This window comes from Salmo trutta, chromosome 22 (genome assembly GCF_901001165.1).
Source record: "Salmo trutta chromosome 22, fSalTru1.1, whole genome shotgun sequence".
NCBI classification, from domain to species: Eukaryota; Metazoa; Chordata; class Actinopteri; order Salmoniformes; family Salmonidae; genus Salmo; species Salmo trutta.
This window is the reverse complement of record NC_042978.1, coordinates 22,178,670-22,204,493: the sequence shown is the minus strand read 5'-3', so window position 1 is coordinate 22,204,493 and position 25,824 is coordinate 22,178,670. Positions and strand designations below refer to the sequence as shown.

The window sequence follows — 25,824 nt, the reverse complement described above, 5'->3', positions numbered from 1 at the left end:
TTAAATGATTTAACTTGGGTCAAACATTGTGGGTAGCCTTCCACAAGCTTCCCACAATAATTTGGGTGAATTTTGGCCCATTCCTCCTGACAGAGTTGATGTAACTCCTTGCTCGCAAACGCTTTTTCAGTTCTGCCCAAAAATGTTCTATAGGATTGAGGTCAGGGCTTTGTGATGGCCACTCCAACACCTTGACTTTGTTGTCCTTAAGCCATTTTTCCACAACTGTGGAAGTATGCTTGGGGTCATTGTCCATTTGGAAGAGCCATTTGCGACCAAGCTTTAACTTCCTGACTGATGTCTTGAGATGTTGCTTCAATATATCCACATCATTTTCCTGCCTCATGATGCCATCTATTTTGTGAAGTGCACCAGTGTCCCTCCTGCAGCAAAGCATCCCCACAACATGATGCTGCCACCCCCGTGCTTCACGGTTGGGATGGTGTTCTTCGGCTTGCAAGCCTCCCCCTTTTTCCTCCAAACATAACGATGGTCATTATGACCAAACAGTTCTACTTTTGTTTCATCAGGCCAGAGGACATTTCTCCAAAAAGTACAATCTTTGTCTCCATGTGCAGTTGTAAACTGTTGTCTGGCTTTTTCATGGCGTTTTGGAGCCGTGGCTTCTTCCTTGCTGAGCTGCCTTTCAGGTTATGTCGACACCTTCAGGTGTTTGGAAATTGCTCCCAAGGATGATCCAGACTTGTGGAGGTCTACAATTTTTTTTCTAAGGTCTTGGCTGATTTCTTTTGATTTTCCCATGATGTCAAGCAAAGCGGCACTGAGTTTGAAGGTAGGCCTTGAAATATATCCACAGGTACACCTCCAATTCACTCAAATGATATCAATTAGCCTATCAGAAGCTTCTAAAGCCATGACATAATTTTCTGAAATTTTCCAAGCTCTTTAAAGGCACAGTCAACTTAGTGTATGTTACCTTCTGACCCACTGGAATTGTGAAATAATTAGTCAGTAAACAATTGTTGGAAAAATTACTTTTGTCATGCAGAAAGTAGATGTTCTAACCGACTTGCCAAAACTATAGTTTGTTAACAAGAAATTTGTGGAGTGGTTGAAAAACGAGTTTTAATGACTCCAACCTAGTGTATGTAAACTTCCGACTTCAACTGTATGTCACTCCTTTTGGTTTCTTCCCCAGTCGTCATTGTTCCTGTTTCATGTCGGTTCGTGTTTCTTTTGTTCATTTATTTATTAAATGTATTCACTCACTTGCTTCCCGACTCTCAGCGTACATCGTTACATTCCTATGTTAATATGAATTATTTTGACCTAAATTGTTTTTGTTTTAAAGATGCGTACTGAATTGCTCTAAATCTCTAAAGGCACATTTAAAAGTGTCCCATACAATAAGGGGATCTGCTGTACTTACACTACCGTTCAAAAGTTTGGGGTCACATAGAAATTTCCTCGTTTTTGAAAGAAAAGCAAAAAAAAATTTGTCCATTAAAATAGCATCAAATTGATCAGAAATAGTGTAGACGTTGAATGTTGTAAATGACTATTGTAGCTGGAAATGGCAGATTTTTAATGGATTATCTACATAGGCGTACAGAGGCCCATTATCAGCAACCGTCCCTCCTGTGTTCCAATGGCACGTTGTGTTAGCTAATCCAAGTTTATAATTTTAAAAGTCGAATTGATCATTAGAAAACCCTTTTGCGATTGTTAGCACTGTAGAATAGCCTTCATTTCTCAGAACAATAATAGACTGACAAGTTATTTCTTTCTAGCCATATAGAGCCTTTAATCGAACCCACATGCTGATACTCAACTAGTCTAAAGAAGGCCAGTTTTATTGCTTCTTTAGTCAGTACAACAGTTTTCAGATTATGTTGGAAAAAGTCAGTTATACATTTTTCTGGCCTGGTTAAAAACAAGTTGTCATCCAATAGGCTTTGATTACATTTCCAATATCCTCGCCCACGTGGAAATTCTGTAAGAGTTATATACAGTATATGCCAATCATTTGATAATCCGACCGCATTCTGTCTCCTATCAACACTTTATAAACTTTTGGTGCCAGTGAGAATGACATAAGAAAGTCAAGACGACTAGCTTGATTGAGCCTATTTTTTTTATTTGTGGGAATACTAGATTTTTTTTTTATGAATTTCTGGTGCTTCTACATTTTTTAATTTTTTTTTACCAAAAACAAAAATCCTCCCCCCAAAATAACATAAAAAACATTTGGGGGGTCCAAAAAATTATCCCGTGGGCTGGTTTTGGCCCGCGAGCCGCCTGTTACCGACTCCCGCTCTAGTAGCTCCGATGCAATAATTTATTAACCAACATTTAGCCAGCAAACTCTCCTAATCAGGGTTTCATGACTAAAATAAATGAAATGGGCTCATGAGTTCATCCATTTCTTGCTTTGGACAGGGTTCTGGAACTTGCCAGGAGGTTCTGACGACAGCAGGGCCAGGCAGGGAGGTAGGGACGACCGGCAGGCACGCATAGAGGATGGAAGTGTGTCTGGCATTGGGGGCCAGAGTAGATGGAGGTGATGATGGCTCCAGTCAGAGCTGCTCAGCATGAGCTGAGGGCCGGCAGTGAGAAAGAGGGAGAAAGAGAGAGAGTAGAAAGAGAAGGAGAGAGAGTGCCAGTGCTCCCCAGTGCAGTTGGGCAGCATGACTGTGACTTCCTGCTGGCCGCCTGTCTGTCTGTCTGGGAGATGCCGCGGCGACCCAGCTGCTGTCAGCTCGCCTCTGTGTCCCCAGTGTGGGACAGGCACGCTGGCTGTCAACTCCATACTCGTCTCTCCTCTCCAGTCTCCTCCATACTCCTCTCTACTCCTCTCCTCTGCTCCTCTCTTCTCTCCCTCTCCCATTGTTAACACAGCACCACAGCCTCCTAACGTATCACACTTCCCTGTGTGGATGACAAAACAAAAGATGGATATATGGGGGGAATATTTCCATCGTTAACAGTTATTTACACGTTGTACTCTGGTATCTTCTGAAATCAGATCTGGTTGGAATGACCCTCTGGCCCCAGTCTGTGCTTCAAGGTAGCCACCACAGGCACACGTTTGAGTCTGACTGTTCTGGTGCGCTCCTGTGATGACAATAAGGGGGAACAGTGTTGAAGCCAAGCTGAGAGAGTTTGACTGTGCGTGTGGCTAGTGAAAACTCATCCCGACAGCTAGCCAGCAGCCGCGTACCTGCACACTGCAAGGTGTTGGCCAAGCGGTGAGGCGTGAGGCATTTACTGGAGAATAACACGAGCTGAGAGGGCCTTGTCACCCATTGAGGATTCCCTGCTCCTGCTGCTGTGTGACAACAAAAATAGAGGAAGAGGCAATTGGATTTGACACATTCTTTCTTTTTTAACTTGTGGGTGGTTTGCAGTGCCAGGACTTAATTTGTCAGACTTAAGGAAATAGCGTTAAACTGTGACGGTGTCACACTTAAAGAGCTATCTGTTCCACTGCTTCTGGATGCCTTTTGATGAGGTCATAATTAATGAGAATTGTAAAGAGCTGGTAGCTATGGCTTCCAGATAGCTGTTTGCCACGTGTCAAGGCTCCACTGGGGGGAGGGGTTGTGTTTGTGTGGGTGTTTGTTGGCATGAGTGCATACAGTGAGTATATACTTACTGTTCAGTATGATTGCCAACAGTGAATCACATCTTTTTCGGTTAGCGAGCATCCATATAAACAAGATATGCTTATTCATGTTGAAATTAAGATAATGTATTATGTGCTGCTGTCATTATTACTTACCAATGGCATGCTGATGAAGAGGAATTGTTCATCAATTGTCTATATTGATGACATTTTCTATGAAATCTGTAAATGATATGTGTTTCCTGTTCTATAGTATGAAAGTGAGAAAATGAAGTGAGTTGAAGTGACATGTGTCCCGAGCTAGTATCCCCAGCTGGAGTTCCTTTCCAGCCCATATGTTTCTGCCGGGACTCTCATGGTGTTTGGCTGGGTAGGGATGTAGGGCTGGTAGCTGGTGACACTCTCGTCACTGGCTGTGTGACGGCAGAGATCACAGCCATTCTAGTGTGGAACCCCAGAGCACATCTGAGACTAGTGTCTGTCTGTCTGTCAGGGAAGGAGCAGTGTGGTCCCACCAGGGGACATGGGGGTGTCAGGGGGCTTTGGGCCTCATCCCCACACCCCTCTATCTGACAGCAAAGGTCAGGGGCTTCTCCTGCCTATCTCTCTCTGCTCCTGACAGGCCTTCCTGTGGGACCAGGCCGGGCCCCTGCTCCGGGCTCCTGCTTGCTGACACACGCCGCGTACAATTAATATTTCATCACTGTTTTCCCTTCTCTTTTAATCCACCCACAGAGCTCCTGATAGGGGCCCTTCTGATGAGAACACCTTTTTACACCCCTGATCTTCACCAGACCTGCAGAAAGTTAGCCCAGGAAGTCTAGATGTGACGTACCTGCTAAAGCAGGGGGGGGTCAAACATACAGCCCGTGGGTGGCTTGAGTAAAAAACATAACTCATTATACTTTAAAATGACAAAAATCTAATATAAACTGTATAGAAATTATAATGGACATATATTTATACAGTTTCTTGGCTGTGTTCAGTTCGCTAATAGTCACCGAAATGAAAGCTAGACAGTCGGGGACGATCGAAAATTAAAAAACAATGGATAGAGGACTATCTTTTGTCAATTTTGACGGCGAGGAAATATAACACATTTTCAGTACGTACCTCGTTGAAGACCGAATGCGGCCACCGGGGCAACATGTGTTTGACACCCCTGGGCTAAAGGATTTGGAGAGTATTACTGTATCACTTTGCGTATACAATTGATAAAGATTCTACTTTTCTCTTGATAATTGCAAATCACTGAAGACAGAGCATGGTGTGTTTTTTGCTTCTGACTGGGAGGTTCATTTTCCTGGTTTAGCGTGTTTGTTGGAGTGATTTGGAGTGTTAGTCAGAGCTATTGAGAGCCTAAATGCAGAAGAGACGTGTTGTGCATAGAGCATGTCCGTCAGCGGAGTGATCATATCAAACAGAGATATTTGAGCCATTAATAATACATTAGCCTATCTGATGCTCCTGCTATGCAATAATCACCCATTCATCTCCCACCCTGCAGACCTGACAGACAGTCAGATAGAGGGAAATTCAAATGAGGGGGGAAGGTGGCACTAATGCCATTCTGGAAACACATACAGGGGGGACGAGTGGCAAACACATATCACCTCCAGCTTATTATAGAGACAGATCTTCTATAAAGGCCTCTATGGAACAGTCTGTACTGCTGAAAGTTAATAACATGGCATTATATCATCCACTATACCAACATAATTATGTTGTTCCAAGTTAAAAAAAATCATAAATAACAACATCCATCCTTGGGGCACCGTGACTCACAACGGCATAATGGCTGTGTAACAGTTCCACTTTGGCAAGCACACAGTCCCAACTAGGCCTGAGAAATATATGACCTTTGTGCCTGACTTCGAGTAATGTGGTTTCTGCTCTGAGAATAGCCACAATAAAGTGTGACTTGGGGGACATGGTTGGTTGGGAGTGGTAGCGCCGGCCTATGCATTTGTCTGAATCATTGCCCCCAGCCCGGGTCCTGACTGCCGTGCTCTCTGCCACAGCGTGATGGAGGAGCACTGGGGCCCTGTGTCACACCCTGAGCACTAAAGCACTCCCCCTGCCTCCGGTGAGCCTACATGGCTTTACACTTTGCCTGCAGGGAAGCACGCACCATTCATCCACACAGCATACACACACACTGAATTGGCCTCTAGTTTGCCTACAGTGCCTTCGGACCCCTTGACTTTTTCCACATTTTGTTACGTTACAGCCTTATTCTAAAATGTACTAAATAGTTTTTCCCCCTCATCAATCTACACACAATACCCCATAATGACAAAGCAAAAACTGTTTTTATTTTTTTACTAATTCATTAAAAATTAAATATCACATTTACATACAGCATCAGTCAAAAGTTTGTACACACCTACTCATTCCAGGGTTTTTCTTTATTTTTTACTATTTTCTACATTGTATAATAATAGTGAAGACATCAAAACTATGAAATAACACATGTTGAATCATGTAGTAACCAAAAAAAGTGTTAAACACATTATTTATTCAAAGTAGCGACCCCTTGCAGTCGCAAAAGCCACCAAGCGCTATGATGAAACTGGCTTTCATGAGGATCGTCACAGGAAAGGAAGACCCAGAGTTACCTCTGCTGCACAGGATAAGTTCATTAGAGTTACCAGCCTCAGAAATTGCAGCCCAAATAAATGCTTCACAAAGTTAAAGTAACAGACACATCTCAACGTCAACTATTCAGAGGCCTGTGTGAATCAGGCCTTCATGGTTTAATTACTGGATGGGGGAGTGTTGCTCACAGCTATTCACAGGTCTCTCCAGAGATGTTCGATCAGGTTCAAGTCCAGGCTCTGGCTGGGCCACTCAAGGACATTCAGAGACTTGTCCCGAAGCCGCTCTTGCGTTGTCTTGGCTGTGTGCTTCATTGTCCTGTTGGAAGGTGAACCTTCGCCCCAGTCTGAGGCCCTGAGCACTCTGGAGCATGTTTCCATCAAGGATCTCTCTGTACTTTGCTCCGTTCATCTTTGCCTTGATCGTGATTAGTCTCCCAGTCCCTGCCGCTGAAAACATCCCAGCAGCATGATGCTGCCACCACCATGCTTCACCGTAGGAATGGTGCCAGGTTTCCTCCAGACGTGACACTTGGCATTCAGGCTAAATAGTTCAATCTTGGTTTAATCAGACCAGAGAATCTTGTTTCTCATGGTCTGAGTCTTTAGGTGCCTTTTGGCAAACTCCAAGTGGGCTGTCATGTGCCTTTTACTGAGGAGTGGCTTCCACTCATGTTCTGGTACCCTTCCCCAGATATGTGCCTCGACACATTCCTGTCCCGGAGCTCTATGGGTAATTCCTTCGACCTCATGGTTTGGTTTTTGCTCTGACATTCACTGTCAACTGTGGGACCTTGTATAGACAGGTGTGTGCCTTTCCAAATCATGTCCAATCAATTGAATTTACCACAGGTGGAGTTCAATCAAATTGTGCAAATAATCTCAATGATGATCAATGGAAACAGGATGCACCTGAGCTCAATTTCAAGTCTCATAGCAAAGGGTCTGAACACTTATGTAAATAAGGTATTCCTGCATTTATTTTTTAACAAATTTGCTAACATTTCTAAAAACCTGTTTTTGCCTAGTCATTATGGGGTATTGTGTGTAGAATGATGAGGATTATTTTATTTTTGAAGCCATTTTAGAATAAGGCTGTAACGTAACAATATGTGGAAAAAGTCAAGGGTTCTGAATACTTTCCAAAGGCACTGTATGTAATGTTTAAGCAGAGACAAGGCCCATGTGTGTCCTGTCTTAGAGAAGATTACATGAGCTGATAGACAGACAGATTGTTAAGTGTTCAAGGTAATTAGGAAGGTACTGACTGTGATATGGACTGTGAGCAGAAAGACTGGTGACCCAGGATGTTCTCTCTGCATGCACAAATGAGCCTCAGTACGCCCCGTAGCGAGCCCCCTTCTGAGCCACACCCCAGGACTAGTCTGTAATGAGTACTATAACCGGCAGACGATACCAAGGCCAGCTCGGCTTGTTCTTATAGCTTCCCTCTAACCTTGAGTGTCACGAGCAGCACTTCATGCAAATCTCTCTCCTGTGAATGAGCCTTTCTTCCCATTAGAGAGAATGGACTGTAACAACACATTGTACCAGAGGACTCATAATCATTAATGCCTAACCCTGTGTGTGTGTGTGTGTGTGTGTGTGTGTGTGTGTGTGTGTGTGTGTGTGTGTGTGTGTGTGTGTGTGTGTGTGTGTGTGTGTGTGTGTGTGTGTGTGTGTGTGTGTGTGTTGAGCAGTCCCACTGTTACTGTACAACGGCATGGAGGGACAGCACAGGCATTTCCATGCTTCAGGGCCTTTCAGTAGGAGACACTATAAAACACCATCAGCCATGTAGCTTATTCTGTGCCCTCCAGTATGTGTACATTGTCTTGTGTTTTCTGTGTAAAGAAAGGTGGGGAGCTGGGAGACAGTTTCCTCGAGTGGCTACTCTCTCTGTTTTCCCTGTTTTCTTCTCTCAGTCATCTACATAAAAAAGGGAGTGATTATCAGTTAAGGGAGCTGGCAGTCGTGGATTTTTAAAAGCTGCCTTCAAGACAGGACTATATTCCACAGATAACTAGTTTCTCAGAAGCCCTGTTTGTTCTTGAGGTTTGCCCCCACTACAAACATTTTCTTGATCAAAGCCCTATGAAAGTGCCTGCCACTTCAAACATAGGCCCCCATTCCGCCATATAGGTCTGCCTGCTCATCACCATGGCAACTCCGTAATCCTCCAACCTCTATGGAGCAGGTAGCCAGGAGTGTGAAGGAAGTGACAAAGGCCTCATTTAAATTAGCTCAACCCTTTTTCCATCTTATTTAATTGATTTCAAAGGTGAGCTGTGTGGCATTACTGAGGTGCAGCATTAGACTATTGATATAGTGAGTAGCCCACACACACACACACACACACACACACACACACACACACACACACACCCTAATCGTTCCGTTTTGTGTATTCATTGGGAAAATCCAAATGAGGTCGAGCCAATTAAATCAAAAGATAGCAGCTTTCCTCAGGGTTCAAATCATTCCCTCAACAGAATCCCAACTGAGCAGCCAGCTCAGCCCTCTTTAAACTAACATGTGGAGTTATTTATCAAGTAAATTTGTTTCAAAGACAAGTAGAGATATAATCTCACACTTTTGATGTTCATTTTATCAGTGGGTTATAGTAACAGCGGGTATTAAGGTGTGTATTAATGTCTTTTATGTAAAGTTACAAAGGAATTAGAATGAGGGATAGGACTTAATCATTCCACCGGAGTGAAAAGCTATTTCAAAGTTAACACAAAGACCAAACTTTACCTCGTCTTAGAGGGATTCTCAGATACTTTTGTATACTTTTTAGCCAGTAGTTCGGAAAGTATAAGTAGCTAACTAAATATTACTTGTGTAGTTGTACTGACTCTAAATCTCTATATGTCCCTAACTATGGTTACGATGCATGTCCCTGTAAATTGTGTACTACGTCACGAGCAGATATGTGCACCACGTCATTGCTTTCTCTCTCACTCTGCTGTGTGTGCATGACGTGCCTCTTGCTAGCTGTCACTGAAATACTGAGGGGCAGAAACTCATTGGTTGAACTCAAATTGCTAGGTGGCTGGCCCGCATGGGAGGAAATGTAGGGAAAATGGCGCAGCACAGGTTCCCGAAAAACAATCGCTTTCAAACTAGGAATTTCATGGCTAATTGAGGTAAGACAGTAATTCTGCTCATAGATTATGCATGTATGAGCTACACATTGATATATCCAGCCCAAAGCAGGAGGTTTAAAAAATACTTAATAGTCGCCAAAGTTCCGGAGCATGTCTTTAATATGTTGTCAGTGACAGCGCTATGTGAGCTGTATCTTCATGTTGCATGCATTCATCATCATTAGGGATTGGCTACCCAAGGTTTTTTATATTTATTTCACCCAGCCTATCAGGATTCCCCAGAATTAACGGACATTTCATTAATCTCTATCAAAGTCTGGCTAACTACATCCTCCATGATTGCTGTTGCAATAAAGCCTACAGGGCATTATTACATTTCACAGCATCATTGTAAAGGAAAATGGCAAATGCATTCAAGTAAAAGGGCACAGAGGATGTGTCTCTTTAAAAGACAAACCCCAATGAAGAAGTGCTCAGTTGGACATACCCAGCACAAACCACGTCTCTGCCCTTTTACTTCTGTGTTTGATAAATTCTTAAAATGTCTACTCCACAGGGAGCAGCAAAGCACCCTTTAGCTTCAAAACAAGCACACAGAATTCCACACCCCTTTAATATGTGCTAATGATTATGATCATTTTAGAGTCTCATCTTTTCCCAAGTCTGGAGATTAATTTAAGATAACTGTGCAGTATTTTCTCCTGAAAAGTTAGTTAACTAAATATTACTTGTGTAGTTGTACTGACTCTAAGTCTCTATATGTCCCTAACTATGGTTACGATGCAGGACTGTAGAACTGATTGGTTGTTTTGTGCTGATCCTCTGTTGCAGAATGTGAGTGAAACAGTAAGTGGATGTTAATGACAGAAATGTGGCTGTGTTTTTAAATAGCAGCAGCCTATTAGTGTGTTATTAACAGGGTAATGGCCTGTTACTAAACTGCAGTGTGACATTGCTGCTCGGGCTGCCTGGGAAGCTACATGCTGCCCTCTCGCTCCCCCTCCTGCTCCCCCTCCTGCTCCCCCTCCTGCTCCTCACTGAGACTGCAGCAGAGATGGAAAGACAGGAGGTGGAGGAGAGGAACTCCACACACATGGACAGAGACAGAGAACAGAGAGGAAGAGAAGGAATAAAGCCCAGAGCTTTGATCTCTGGTAAAATGATCTTCAAAGAGAACCATTGATACCCAATTTGAACCCACATACAAGTCCTGAACATTCAATGTTTGGACAGTTTCATGTCCGCAATAGAGATACACTCTATGCCATGGCAAAATGTTTAAAGTAAATTGAGTTAGATGTGTTGAAAGCATCTGCTTCATCCGCGAATGATCCAGTTGTCTCATTCAAATAACAAAACTTTATTGAATGCTCTGTGTGAATGCACATCCACTACTCAAAGCTTTTTTATCAAAGCTCTTTTTGTAGTCTGACATTTTTGATGTGCCCGTGTTGAACCTGTTCAAGAGGTCCCACTTCACTGATTAGTGTGGGTGGGAAAAAGGCAAAACCACTGCTCCTCTCCTCACACTGCTTAATCAATATTCCTCAGACAGACAAGCGGGACATGGCAGTGGAAAACGCAAGGCTCTCAAGAAAATAGTTTGCCATCCACAATTGAAGCCCCGGGCCAAACGCAAGGGGTTGTGTGTCGATATATTTTTTGAGAGTATGAGATAGAGATTGACAGTGAGAGAGAGCAAAGCTGTAAATTGAGTGTCAGTGATCTCACTCAACTTCTACGCAGTGGGAGATAAGATGAGAGAAATTAAACCTCAGAGCTGTAACAGAGTAATAAAGTGGGATGCAGTGTGGGGTTCAGTGTCTGGACTTTGTTGCTCTCAGAAATAATTTATAACTCTGGGGAGAGGAACTAATTATATATATTAAAACGGCAAGCCTTTCTCTTTCTTTTTATTGTCCAAGGTTCAGAGGGGTTTGCTTCATGTGCTGCCAAAAATAACCTCTGGTCTCTCGTGAACAACAACTCTATATAGGGCCTCATTGGCCTTTAGAGAACAATAATGAGATACTGCATTTTAAGTTGAGATTCAGACAAACCGGCTGGGTTCAAGTATAGTGCAGACGCAGCAAATGTTGTCTGTCTCTGGATCCGATCACTGTGAATAGAGAACACTAGCAGTGTAAAGCTGCTGTGTTGTTGGAGCACATACACCAGGTGAGTTAGTGTATTAGGAGTCCCCTCCATGTTTCTCACATTGACTGCTCTGTGGTCTCCCTCAGGTGTGTTCCACCTGTTTGGCCCCGAGCCCCTGTTTGGCCCTGATCCCCAATGGCTCATGGGAGGTTGCCTTGTGTGTGCACCGGCTTGTGGCTTCAGGCCAGTTGCCACGGCAGCAATGTGTTTCCCCATTCCCCCCACCCCTTAACCACACAACCATGCAAGGATAGGGCAGCGCAGTGGGGGGGTATTTCCCTGGGGAATCATTTCTCCTTCTTCTTTCTTGTTATTTGTAACTTGTCCTTTCAAGCAAGACAGCCCTAAAGTTCAGTGGCGCATTCTTCAAGAAAGGCTATTACTGCTTCCTTCTGATTCTGTATCATGCAGTGCACAGTCCAGTCATCCCTCTTTTTTATCTACTTTTCTTCCTGTCACATTTTTGAAGCGAAGAGGAGAAGTCAGAGTTTGAGGAAAGGACTATGACCAATGCCTTTAAATGGAAAGCGGGCTTCTCCTCTGAGTTTGCACAACACATCCAATACATTGAAAGTGCTTTGTGCTTGACAGAGCTGTCTCTCTCTTTCTTATGTTTTTTTCCCTTTATGATAAGAGTGTGCTTACTTAAATATATTTCTCCCATGGGCAAAGACATTCAAAAGGGGTGATGATATTAACAGTAATTTTGATCCAGATGTGCCAATTGTCCAAACAGATCATCAAGGTAGATGGATTATTTTAATTATGTTATTGGACAATAAACAGATATGGCTTATTAACCTATATGGTCCAAATAAGGATGATCCAAGGTTCTTTGAAAATATATATAATAATTTATCAACTCTACAAGCAACACTAGACTCTATTGTTATGGTGGGGGATTTTAATACCTTTTTAAATACCTCTATGGACCATAAAGGAAATCACACTACAAACTATCACCCTCAGGCACTTAAGGAAATCATGAATGTCATGGATATATTGGAATTAGTGGATATATGGAGACTTAAATACCCTGACCTAGTGAGATATACATGGCGGAGGCTTAATCAAGCTAGTCGTCTTGACTACTTTATATCATTCTCTCTGGCACCAAAAGTTTAAAAAGTGTTGATAAAAAGTGTTGATAGGGGACAGAATGCAGTCGGATCATCACATAATTGGCATATATATTACTCTTACAGAATTTCCACGTGGGCGAGGATATTGGAAATGTAATCAAAGCCTACTGGATGATAACTTGTTTATAACTAGGACAGAATAATTTATAACTGACTTTTCCCAACATAACATAGGTACAGCACATCCCCTTATTGTATGGGACACTTTTAAATGTGCCTTTGGAGGCCATGTGTAACGTGGTGCGCTGAGAGTCGGGAAGCAAGTTCAGGGAGTGAGTGTTTTAATAAATAAACACTAGCATAATACAAAACAAAAAACATTAGCCTGATACAAAACAAAAAACACTAGCATAATACAAAATGAAAAACACTAACATAATACAAAACAAAAAACACTAGCATAATACAAAACAAAAAACACGAACAACGCACAGACATGTAACTGAAACAGAAACAATGACGCCTGGGGAAGGAACCAAAGGGAGGGACATATATAGGGAAGGTAATCAAGGAGGTGATGGAGTCCAGGTCAGTGTCATAATGCGTGTAACGATGGTTACAGGTGTGCGCCATAATGAGCATCCTGGTGGCCTAGAGACCGGAGAGGGAGCACACTTGACACCATGCAATTCAGTACTCCTCTATAAAACAAAAGCAATTTAGATCGAAAGAGTCCATATTAACAAAGGAAATTGAAGGACTAACAGTACAGTTAGATACCAATAATAACTGTACCATTGTCACGTATACTCCCTCTCTGGCCTCTAGGTCATCGGGCTGCTGATTATCATGCACACCTGTCACCATCGCCTCGCGCACCTGCACCTCATGACAATCACCTGGACTGCATCACCTCCTTGGTTATCTTCCCTATATCTGTCACTCCCCTTGGTTCTTTCCTCAGGTGTTATTGACTCTGTTTCATGTTGGTACGTTGTTTTTGTTTCGTGTTTATGGTTTTGTTTATTTATTAAAACACTCACTCCCTGTACTTGCTTCCCAACTCTCAGCGCACTCGTTACAACCATAGAGGCACAGAATAAGTTAGATGAAAAACAAAAAGAAATGGAGGAACATATTCAAGAAAGATCTAGTGTAATATATTATAAAAATAAAGCTAACTGGATGGAATTTGGGGAAAAATGCACCAAATAATTTTTCTATCTTCAACATAGTAATGCTAACAAACAAAAAAAGTACAAGTTGTTACAAATAATGGAGTCAGGCATGATTCACCGAATGATATTTTGAAAGAGGAAGTAAAGTACTTTAAGAATATGTTTTCGTTTCAGTCTCCATCTCCACTAACCGACACTAAATTGTATGGATTTTTTTTCCTATTAATAATGTAAAATTAACATCTGTACAGAAAGACTCATGTGAAGGCCAAATTAGAGGAACTTCTTGATGCAATTAAAGCCTTTAAGTCCAGGAAAACTCCAGGACTGGATGGCATACCACTGGAAGTATACCACACTTTTTTTGATATACTCAGAGGACCATTATTAGCATGTTTTAACCACTCCTATATAAACGGTAGATTATCAGACACGCAACAACGTCTGATTTCATTATTACTGAAACAGGATCCAAGTGGTGGATATATAAAGTTCCAGTCCATTTAAAAAATTGGAGGCCTCTTACACTGTGTTGTGATGCAAAAATTCCAGCTAAATGTTTGGTGCATAGAATTAAAAAGGTTTTGTCATATTATTCATCCTAATCAGGTTTTTTACATGGACGATACATTGGAGATAATATAAGAGAAACAATAGAATACTATGGGGAAACCAGGCTTGGTTTTCATTGCTGATTTTGAAAAGGCTTTTGATAAAGTACGACTGGAGTTTATATATAAATGCCTAGAATATTTCAATTTTGGAGAATCTCTTGTAAAATGGGTTAAAGTTATGTATAGGAAGCCTAGGTGTAAAATAGTAAATAATGGCTACATCTCAGAAAGTTTTAAACTGTCAAGAGGAGTAAAACAAGGTTTTCCACTATCGACATATCTATTTATTATTGCCATCGAATTGTTAGCTGTTAAAATTAGATCCAACAATATTAAGGGATTAGAAATCAGTGGTTTAAAAACAAATATATATTTTTAGTTAAAATGTTTAAAAAAGGTATAATTTTTTGTAAATTATATCGTAAGTAGGACTGGTGGAGTTATGTCACACATGCAGCTAACACAGACATATGGAAATGTCTGCTCTATCTAAAATTACAACCAACTAATTGCAGCATTACCCCAAAAATGGAAAAGGGAAGTAGAAGTGGGAAAAAGTAAGGAACTTGTCTGTCGGCCCTGCATTAAAAACCATAAATTGTTGAAGAAAATTGTGATAAATAAAAATATATACCAATTTTATTTAAAGACCAAAAAATGTACAGCTGTGCCATACAAATTGCAAAATAGTTGGGAAGAGATTTTCGATGTACTGATTCCATGGCACATGGTTTATGAAATGACACGCAAAACAACGCCGGATTCAAAACTTCTAATATTTCAATTTAAATGATTATACGAAATTCTTGCAACCAATAGAATATTATACAGTGGCTTGCAAAAGTATTCACCCCCCTTGACATTTTTCCTATTTTGTTGCCTTACAACCTGGAATTAAAAGGTATTTTTGGGGGGGTTTGCATCATTTGATTTACACAACATGCCTACCACTTTGAAGATGCAAAATATTTTTTCTTATGAAACAAACAAGAAATAAGACAGAAAAAAACAGAAAACCTGAGCGTGCACAATTTTCACGCCCCCCAAAGATAATACTTTGTAGAGCCACCTTTTACAGCAATTACAGCTGCAAGTCTCTTGGGGTATGTCTCTATAAGCTTGGCACATCTAGCCACTGGGATTTTTGCCCATTCTTCAAGGCAAAACTGCTCCAGCTCCTTCAAATTGGATGGGTTCTGATGGTGTACAGCAGTCTTTAAGTCATACCACAGATTTTCAATTGGATTGAGGTCTGGGCTTTGACTAGGCCATTCCAAGACATTTAAACATTTCCCTTTAAACCACTCGAGTGTTGCTTTAGCAGTATGCTTAGAGTCATTGTCCTGCTGGAAGGTGAACCTCTGTCCCAGTCTCAAATCTCTGGAAGACTGTAACAAGTTTCCCTCTAGAATTTCCTGGTATTTAGCGCCATCCATCATTCCTTCAATTCTGACCAGTTTCCCAGTCCCTGCCGATGAAAAACCTACCCACAGCATGATGCTGCCACCACCATGCTTCACTGTGGGGATGGTGTTCTCGGGGTGATGAGAGGTGTTGGGTTTGCGCCAGACATAGCATTTTCCTTGATGGCCAAAAAGCTCAATTTTAGTCTCATCTGACCAGAGGATCTTCTTCCATATGTTTGGGGAGTCTCCCACATGCCTTTTGGCGAACACCAAATATGTTTGCTTATTTTTTTCTTTAAGCAATGGCTTTTTTCTGGCCACTCTTCCGTAAAGCCCAAATCTGTGGAGTGTATGGCTTAAAGTGGTCCTATGGACATATACTCCAATCTCCGCTGTGGAGCTTTGCAGCTCCTTCAGGGTTATCTTTGGTCTCTTTGTTGCATCTCTGATTAATTCCCTCCTTGCCTGGTCTGTGAGTTTTGGTGGGCAGCCCTCTCTCGGAAGGTTTGTTGTGGTGCCATATTCTTTCCATTTTTTAATAATGGATTTAATGGTGCTCTGTGGGATGTTCAAAGTTTCTGATATGTTTTTGTAACCCAACCCTGATCCGTACTTCTCCACAACTTTGTCCCTGACCTGATTGGAGAGCTCCTTGGTCTTCATGGTGCTGCTTGCTTGGTGGTGCCCCTTGCTTAGTGGTGTTGCAGACTCTCGGGCCTTTCAGAACAAGTATATTTTTTTCATTTCCCTTCAACAATTTGGACTATTTGGTGTATGTCCATTAAATGAATTCCAAATAAAAAGCAATTTAAATGACAGGTCACAATGCAACAAAATAGAAAAACGCCAAGAGGTATGAATACTTTTGCAAGGGACTGTATATATGGGGGATACAATCTTCCCAGCTCTGCAGATTTTGCTGCGAGGAGGCAGAGTCATTAGATCATTTATTTTGGTACTGTCAATGTGTAGCTCGTTTTTGATCACAGGTCCAGGAATGGCTGTCACATGCGTCGAAAGGGACAGACCAAGGCGCAGCGTGTTGAATGCTCATCTTCTTTTTATTTAGAGTGAACACTTAAACAAAAAATAAACAATACAACAAAACGACAGTTCCGTAAGGTAACACAGACTATACGAAAAACAACCACCCACAAACCCAAAGGAAAAAACAGGCTGCCTAATTATGGCTTCCAATCAGAGACAACGAAAGACACCTGCCTCTGATTGGAAACCACACTTGGCCAAACCTGGAAAACGAACATAGAAAATGAAAACTAGAACAAATCCCCTTGAAACAAACCAACCCCAAAACAACCCCCCTGCCACGCCCTGACCATACTGCAATGGCAAATGACCCCTTTTACTGGTCAGGACGTGACAATGGCTAAAGAATTGCAACATTTACCTAGAACTAACGCTGCAGATAGCAATACTGGGTGATTTGAAAAGCCATAGTCAATCGATCAATAATATAATAATTATTTCAGTAAAAAATGTTATCTTTAATTTACAATCTCTAGAAGCTATGATAATAGAATGTTTCAGTACTTTTGTGAAGCATCACAGCACAGTTGAAAAATATATGGCTAATAGAAAGGGTGGGACTAATAACAACAGGATAACCAATGTAAAACCTATGGGGTCTGTAAAATGTATATAGGTTCAGAAATGTTGTGAAATAGCACAGTTACAAATAGAAATCGAACCTGATGGACATCAGAAATAGAGGACAAAATATAGAGGACAAAGAAAATATAACTATTGTAAAATAGATTTTGTCTGTAAAATGTGTATAATATGTATAAACTGAAGGTAGAAGCCTAAGTGTTATTGTTTAAGAGGTTACTCCATTTAGGGGAGGGGTGGTAGGGTTTGCGGGGAATAATAAAGGTATATTCTGAAAAAAAAGTGTGTATATGTATGAATATATATATATTTATCCCAAAAATATATGGGGGATTGGAAATGATGCAGACAATTACATTGATGGAAGCAACAATCTATCCGCAAAGCTGATCCACCCCCTAAAAAAATAAAATGAAAAAAGTGTGCTTACTCTTCTCTGTGGAAAAAGATCTTCAGTTCTCCATTTCTCTAGAAATATGTAATAATGTAGTGCTATAAGAGATATGTGGAGCTGCATTTGAAGGCATTATGATAAAAGGGAGTGGGTTGTTTGCCTGGAAAAACACAGTCCATTGCTTTACATGAGAAAGGAAGCTGATGGGGTACCCTAGCTAAGAAGACCTTGTCTAACGCCTGCACAGAATCATCTGTTGGAAAATAACACAAAGGAACTGCAGGCTTACATGGTCAATTGTTGCTGTGGGCCATATCTCAGGTCGGCCTCTCACCATTTACATAATTAGGAGCCCTTCATCCAAGAAATTTGTGATAGCGCCTCTTTAAAGAGAAAATTCTCCACCCTCAATCCTCAGCCCCTGCCTCGGAGCTGTCACTTCAAATCGCCCATGACCTCAATTGTCATCACTCTCGCCCTTGAAGTGGAGAAATCTTTTCATTTCACAGTGAAAAGGCATAAGGGCCTTGATTGCAGCAAATCGATCTGTAATCACACTGCGCTCAGTTCTTTTATCCTATGGGCTTCATCTCCACTTGAGAGGCCGAGGTTATATTTACATGCTGCGTTCTCAAGGGTTTCTCCCTCGCCGTGATTCTGATATGAGTGTCACAACATGCCATTCTAATCCTCTTTTCAGGTCATTTCTCACACAAGGCTGACTGTGAAATACCCTCTACTGATTGCCCACTTCAGCTGTCCTCTCATCAGCTCAGTTGGGACAGGGGAGCTGTGTTTTAGAGTGGTCAATCCGCACCTTCGACCAACGTCAGCATCGCACATCATACTGTCCTCTGTTACCTTTTCCTGGTCCTAGAATATCATGAAATATGAGTCTGCCGGTGGCTATCCGCTTTGCTTTTTCATTTTGTGGAGTCAGAGAGGGAGTTGGCATTTGGTGGAATCTAGATTTGGTATGACTGTGAGCTCTGTAGTCTGTATGTGACAGTAGGGATGTTGTGAGAGCCAAGGGTATCTCTCTCCAGGAGTAGATGTGTGTGGCCTGTAGTGGGGAGTGACGGAGGATGGTTTATTAGTGTTTCAGAAGGCCTTGGCACCAACATGCCTCCAAAATAAGATGAGCTGAATAAATCTGAGCGAGACCAGAGGCTTTGTGTTCCCACAATCTTATATCCTGTCCTGACCAGACCTATTCAGGAGGAAGAAAACAGTGCCATAAAGTTCTATTGCTTTTAAAGCCTTCTCTCGTCTTCTCTCTCTCTGCCTGTCCTTGAGGAGCAGAGGGTGGCAGGGGGGGCAGAGAGGGGGGCTCTGATGGTTGTTCGGGCTCAATCGACTGAGCAGAACAACCGTCTGCATCTTATTTCAAGGGCCTGTATACATTTAACGTGAGTGAATATTATTATATATCTTTTTTTTTCAGATCCCATTTTATTGGTCACATACACGTGTTTAGCAGATGTTATTGTGGGTGTAGCCAAATGCTTGTGCTTCTAGCTCCGACAGTGCAGTAATATCTAACATTTTCACAACATTTACCCAAAAAACACATAAATCTAAGTAAGGAATGGATTAAGAATATATATACATATATGTCAGAGCGGCATTGGACTAAGATACAGTGGCATAGTATAGAACACAGTATATACATATGAGATGGGTGACACAATATTTACACACAATTAAAGTGACTAAGATACCGTAGAATTGTATAGAGTACAGTTTACACATATGAGATGAGTAATGCAAGATACGGAGACATTCTTAAAGTGGCTAGTGTTTCATTTCTTTAAAGTGGCCATTGATTCCTAGTCTATGTCTATAGGCAGCAGCCTCTGATGTGCTGGAGCTGGCTTTTTAACAGTCAGTAGTGTAGTATAGAATACAATACAGTATATGCAATATGTAAACACAATTTGAAAGTGACTAAGATACCATATAATAGTGTGGAGTGCAGTTTATACATATGAGATGAGTAATGCAAGATATGTAAACATTATTAAAGTGACTAGTGATCCATTTATTAAAGTGGCCAATGATTTCGAGTCTGTATGTAGGAAGCAGCCTCTCTGTGTCAGTGATGGCTGTTTAACAGTCTGGCCTTGAGAGGTATGTTTTTCAGCTTTTTTGCGCCTGTACTGACCTCGCCTTCTGGATGATAGCGGGGTGAACAGGCAGTTGCTCGGGTGGTTGTTGTCCTTGATGATCTTTTTGGCCTTCCTGTGACATCGGGTGCTGTAGGTGTCCAGGAGGGCGGGAAGTTTGCCCCAGGGAATGCGTTGAGCAGACCGCACCACCCTCTGGAGAGCCTTGCGGTTGTGGGTGGTGCAGTTGCTGTACCAGGTGGTGATACAGCCCCACAGGATGCTCTCAATTGTGCATCTGTAAAAGTTTGAGGGTTTTAGGTGTTAAGACACATTTTTTTAGCCTTCTGGAGGTTGAAGAGGCGCTGTTGCGCCTTCTTCACCACACTGTCTGTGTGGCTGGACCATTTCAGTTTGTCAGTGATGTGTACGCCGAGGAACTTGAAGCTTTCCACCTTCTCCACTATGGTCCCATCGATGTGGATAGGGGAGTGCTCCCTCTGCTGCACAGGGCGGGGTTCAGACCCAGGGTCTCCAGCTTGGATGATGAACTTGGAGGGTACTATGGTGTTGAATGCTGAGCTGTAGTCAATGAACATCATTCTTACATAGGTATGCCTCTCGTCCAGATGGTTCAGGGCAGTGTACAGTGTGGTGGCGATTGCATCGTCTGTGGATCTATTGGGTCGGTAAGCAAATTGAAGTGGGTCTAGGGTGACAGGCAAGGTGGAGGTGTTATGATCCTAGACTAGTCTCTCAAAGCACTTCATGATGACAGAGGTGAGTGCTACGGGGCGATAGTCATTTAGTTCAATTTTCTTTTCTTTCTTAGGTACAGGGACAATGGTGGCCATCTTGAAGCATGTGGGGACAACAGGCTGGGATAGGGAGAGATGGAATATATCTGTAAACACACCAGCCAGCTGGTCTGCGCATGCTTGTGAGGGTTAACACGCTTCAATGTCTTAATCACGTCGGCCATGGAGAAGGAGAGCCCACAGTCCTTAATAGCGGGCCACGTTCGTGGCACTGTATTATCATCAAAGCGAGCGAAGAAGGTGTTCAGCCTGTTCAGCAATATGTCAGTGTCCACGACGCGGCTGGTTTCCTTCTTTAATCCGTGATTGACCCTGCTACTGTACGTCGTGCTTCCACTTCCACGCAAAGTGAAGCTAATTTATTCCAGTGCATTCATAGGGAGTAGGGCCTTGGTAGGGCCAGAGGCTGGGTTAATAAAGTCATAGGGAGTAGGGCCTTGGTAGGGCCAGAGGCTGGGTTAATAAAGTCATAGGGAGTAGGGCCTTGGTAGGGCCAGAGGCTGGGTTAATAAAGTCATAGGGAGTAGGGCCTTGGTAGGGCCAGAGGATGGGTTAATAAAGTCATAGGGAGTAGGGCCTTGGTAGGGCCAGAGGCTGGGTTAATAAAGTCATAGGGAGTAGGGCCTTGGTAGGGCCAGAGGCTGGGTTAATAAAGTCATAGGGAGTAGGGCCTTGGTAGGGCCAGAGGCTGGGTTAATAAAGTCATAGGGAGTAGGGCCTTGGTAGGGCCAGAGGCTGGGTTAATAAAGTCATAGGGAGTAGGGCCTTGGTAGGGCCAGAGGCTGGGTTAATAAAGTCATAGGGAGTAGGGCCTTGGTAGGGCCAGAGGCTGGGTTAATAAAGTCATAGGGAGTAGGGCCTTGGTAGGGCCAGAGGCTGGGTTAATAAAGTCATAGGGAGTAGGGCCTTGGTAGGGCCAGAGGCTGGGTTAATAAAGTCATAGGGAGTAGGGCCTTGGTAGGGCCAGAGGCTGGGTTAATAAAGTCATAGGGAGTAGAGCCTTGGTACGGCCAGAGGCTGGGTTGATAAAGTCTTCGGACAGTGGGAGGCAGCACTGGTCTCTCCTCACAGAGACAATCCAGGACCAGTGTGTGACTGTAGCATCATTTCACCCTCTCACAGTCCCATACAACTCAGTCAACTGTTCTACTCACTGGTTTGAATAGTCTGTGTGTTTTACGTAAACCATAAATTACAGTACTTGAGTTAATAAACAACTATGTAAGAAACATGCATCATCTCAATTAGTTTTTTCTTTTATTTAACTAGGCAAGTCAGTTAAGAACAAATTCTTATTTACAATGACGGCCTACCCCGGCCAAACCTGGACGACGCTGGGCCAATTGTGCACCGCCCTATGGGACTCCCAATCATGGCCAGTTGTGATATAGCCTGGATTCAAACCAGGGTGTGTGTCTGTAGTGACGCATCTAGTACTGATATGCAGTGCCTTAGACTGCTGCGCCACTCGGTAGCCGTAACAGACATATTAATACATGAATACTAAATAATGCCAGTAGTATCCAATAAAAAACTATACTCTGCAGAATGTGATATCCCATGAATCCAGCTCAAGAAAACAACGACCTCAGTTAATTGTATTATGTCAGAAGCCTTTCCAAGTCTTATCTGTCTGAATTAGAAGTGGTGAGACTGTCATGGCAAAAACGCTGAACTGCACATTCAGAGTGACCTTCAAATTTCATTAGATTTAGGATGTTTGTCAAAGACACTTTTCTTCTTTGATGCAATTTACATATTTATCAGACCTGATCGTAATATGACATCTTAAAATGTTGTCAAGCTCTGAGCGGTAATGTGGCGTATGTGACTTTCTCAGGTGAGAAATATGCTGAGGGAGCAGTTTGTTGCTAAGGTGTGGGCAGACATTTTTCTCCCTCTATTTCTCTCTCTTGCTCCCTCTTTCGCTACCTTTAGTTCTCTCTCTCTCACACACACACACACACACACACACAGTCTCCCTCTTACACTCACTTATACTTTTTCCTCCCTGACTCTTGTGACTTTCCTAATGTAAGTCCCCTCCTTATCTGCAGTGCTGTGACAGGCCCATTGAGGTCTGTGATGATGGTAGTGTTAAGAGGTTCATTACATGGAGACCTGCTCAGTAAGAAACTCTCAAAGCTCTCCTCTTATCACCCCTCCACTCTGCTTATATGGCACTAAGGAGAGGGGGCAGAGCCATTGGTAAAGACTAGATATCCATAACAAAATATCTGCTTTTCAACTTAAACAAGAAATGGAAATTCATGTTTTTCAAGGCTAACTGACAGCGCTGAGTGTATCTGTTTAACAATGAAAAGTGTAGTTTGACTCATTGACTCGGCCATCTGTGGTTGCTTTATTTTGATTCCTTATCCTGTATCTTGAGTGTTGCAATATCATATGTCAGTGTATAAGCCTGGATAGCATACATCACACACACATGCATCAGACTGTCTTTCCAATGCTTAACCAAAATAAAGTGAACAAATAACTCAATGATGCCGCAGGAGAATTTGCCTCTACAGCATATTTGTATTGTTTTAAAAGGTTGTATTTCACTCCCTCCTTCTGTTTCCATGTATCCGGATGTGTGGGGATTACAGCGCCCCCTGCTGATCTTTAGCGGCACCTGCTGGTCAGCATGTGCCACTGCAGCTGTGTGCTGTGCTCTGGGGGCTGGGAACCTGTGGTGCTGTTTGGCTGAACGCTCGGCTGGGCAGAGGCAGAGGCATGCAGGCAGATAGACAGAGAGCTGCAGGCAGGGGAGTGCTTTGGCTGAGGAGGCAGCAGGGATCCTAGGCACTCCCTATACACTGCACTAAGATAAACGCTAGATCTTCTCTAAGCTACAAGCATGGTGGAAATTGCACTGATGAAGCGCAATGGCAAATTAGCATAAAACATATATGTACAAGAGCATTATTTTTGAATCCCACACAGATTTCTGTTGTGAGGTGGCTGTTATTTCAAGGTTGTTGGTTTTAATGTGAAGGGGCTTTGTGTGCATGCTACGTTTACTCCGTAAGTCCTTTCTGAATGAAGCGCTCCCTGTGCTCGCCCACGGCACTATGTGGGCACTGCTCCATTGTTGTGCATCAGGAGCCATGTCGCGTCGGGTCGAGGCCAAGGTGGAATTTATAACTGATGGAATTTCACACCCAAGTGAGCGCTGGGCCTGGTGAGCACTCACATTTACAACCAATGCCCCGGCGGCTCTGCCGAGACTCCTGAATGGCAAAGTCATTTGTCTCTGTGAAGGGCAAAGAGAGAAAGCGAGGGAACTATCTTTTTTTCTTCTCCTTTAAAAACAGAATAATACTTTGTTTACACACACACCCTCACACCAGCAACCCATGATTTCCAAAGCCCTTAGAATCGTAATTGGAATTAAAGACAGGAAAAGGTACGCAGCCCATTTCCAATTAGCATTTTCTCTGCTCAGGAGAAGCTTAGGGGGATCAATAGGATATTAAGTTTGTGTACATAGAAATAAGGCACACAATTACTTTCAGCCATTAGCAACACTAAACATGTGGAGAAATGTCGACCGCCTGACCTGTGTTCTGTGACAATCATTTGCCAGTTTTCAAGCTTTGCTGAAGTGCATTGGTACAGTTTGCTTCTATTGGGCAAAATAGTATTTGACCCTGACAAACAGTAGCGATCAACACAATAAGGCTCATGTGGAGTTCTGCTAACATGTCTGGCTTCCTCTCAGCAGTGGTTATAAACTTCTGAAGACCATTTTTCCAAACATAGTGATCATTTGTGGTCAAGCTGCAGAGTAACGTCTGTTATCACTGAGTGGCTCTCTGATACCTGCTCTCAGGCTAAAGTTGCACAACCCTCCAGCATCTCACAACCCTCCAGCCTCTCACAACCCTCCAGCATCTCACAACCCTCCAGCATCTCACAACCCTCCAGCATCTCACAACCCTCCAGCATCTCACAACCCTCCAGCCTCTCACAACCCTCCAGCCTCTCACAACCCTCCAGCATCTCACAACCCTCCAGCATCTCACAACCCTCCAGCATCTCACAACCCTCCAGCATCTCACAACCCTCCAGCATCTCACAATCCTCCAGCATCTCACAACCCTCCAGCCTCTCACAACCCTCCAGCATCTCACAATCCTCCAGCATCTCACAACCCTCCAGCATCTCACAACCCTCCAGCATCTCACAGCCCTCCAGCATCTCACAACCCTCCAGCATCTCACAACCCTCCAGCATCTCACAATCCTCCAGCATCTCACAACCCTCACAACATTAGCCACAGTCCCCTCTTATCACCCCCAGGACCCTCAAATCTCCCCAGGTCTGGGGCTGTCCTATGGAGACCAAAGCAAGAGCCATAATGTATTAGGTCATGCTTGTTTTTACAGACCGTGATATATGTATATATAATTCAACGAGTGTGCTGAATAATCCATGCGCTTATTTAATGATTCATGTGCGGGGCTGAGAGTGAGGGGGACGTTTTTGTGGGTTGACCTGGGTACCAGTGATACCCCCTCCTCCATACCAGCCAAGGTGTCAATATCCTCTCCTCCATTGTGCTTGGCGTCTCTCTATGTAGCCTCGCTACTTTTATAGCCTCGCTACTGTATATAGCCTGTCTTTTTACTGTTGTTTTATTTCTTTACCTACCTATTATTCACCAAATACCTTTTTTGCACTATTGGTTAGAGCCTGTAAGTAAGCATTTCACTGTAAGGTCTACACCTGTTGTTGTATTCAGCGCACGTGACAAATAAACTGATTTGATTTATTCATCCAATGGACGCCCTGAAGATTCAAAACTCATGCATTCCTCTTTGTGACCACTGGGATATATACATTTATCATAATCTACTTAAATATAATCTGCTATATGGAATGTAATCATCTATATTGAATAAGAGACAAAGCAAGTGAAGAAAGGCTTGACCTGTATGTGGTAAAGTATGGTATGTAACTACGTAGTGAGGTAGAGGGGTCCATTGTGAAGGCAGAACAGATCCAGGGATATAGGGGGACTTTTTCTGTGTTTCTGGTGAATACCAGCGCTCCATTCAGCAGGTAACCATGTTGATGGTAATGAAAGTTGCCTGCTCTCTTTGGAAATGAGAGGCAGGGCCTGGTGTTTGGACAGCCCATCAT

The 25,824-nt window shown here is 42.8% G+C and overlaps 1 protein-coding gene across 3 annotated transcripts in view; it reads left to right on the top strand.

The window, feature by feature from the left end:
- Positions 1-25,824, top strand: part of agbl4 (AGBL carboxypeptidase 4) — a 405,619-nt gene that overhangs the window by 336,227 nt on the left and 43,568 nt on the right. The gene's annotated exons all lie outside the window — the stretch shown is intronic.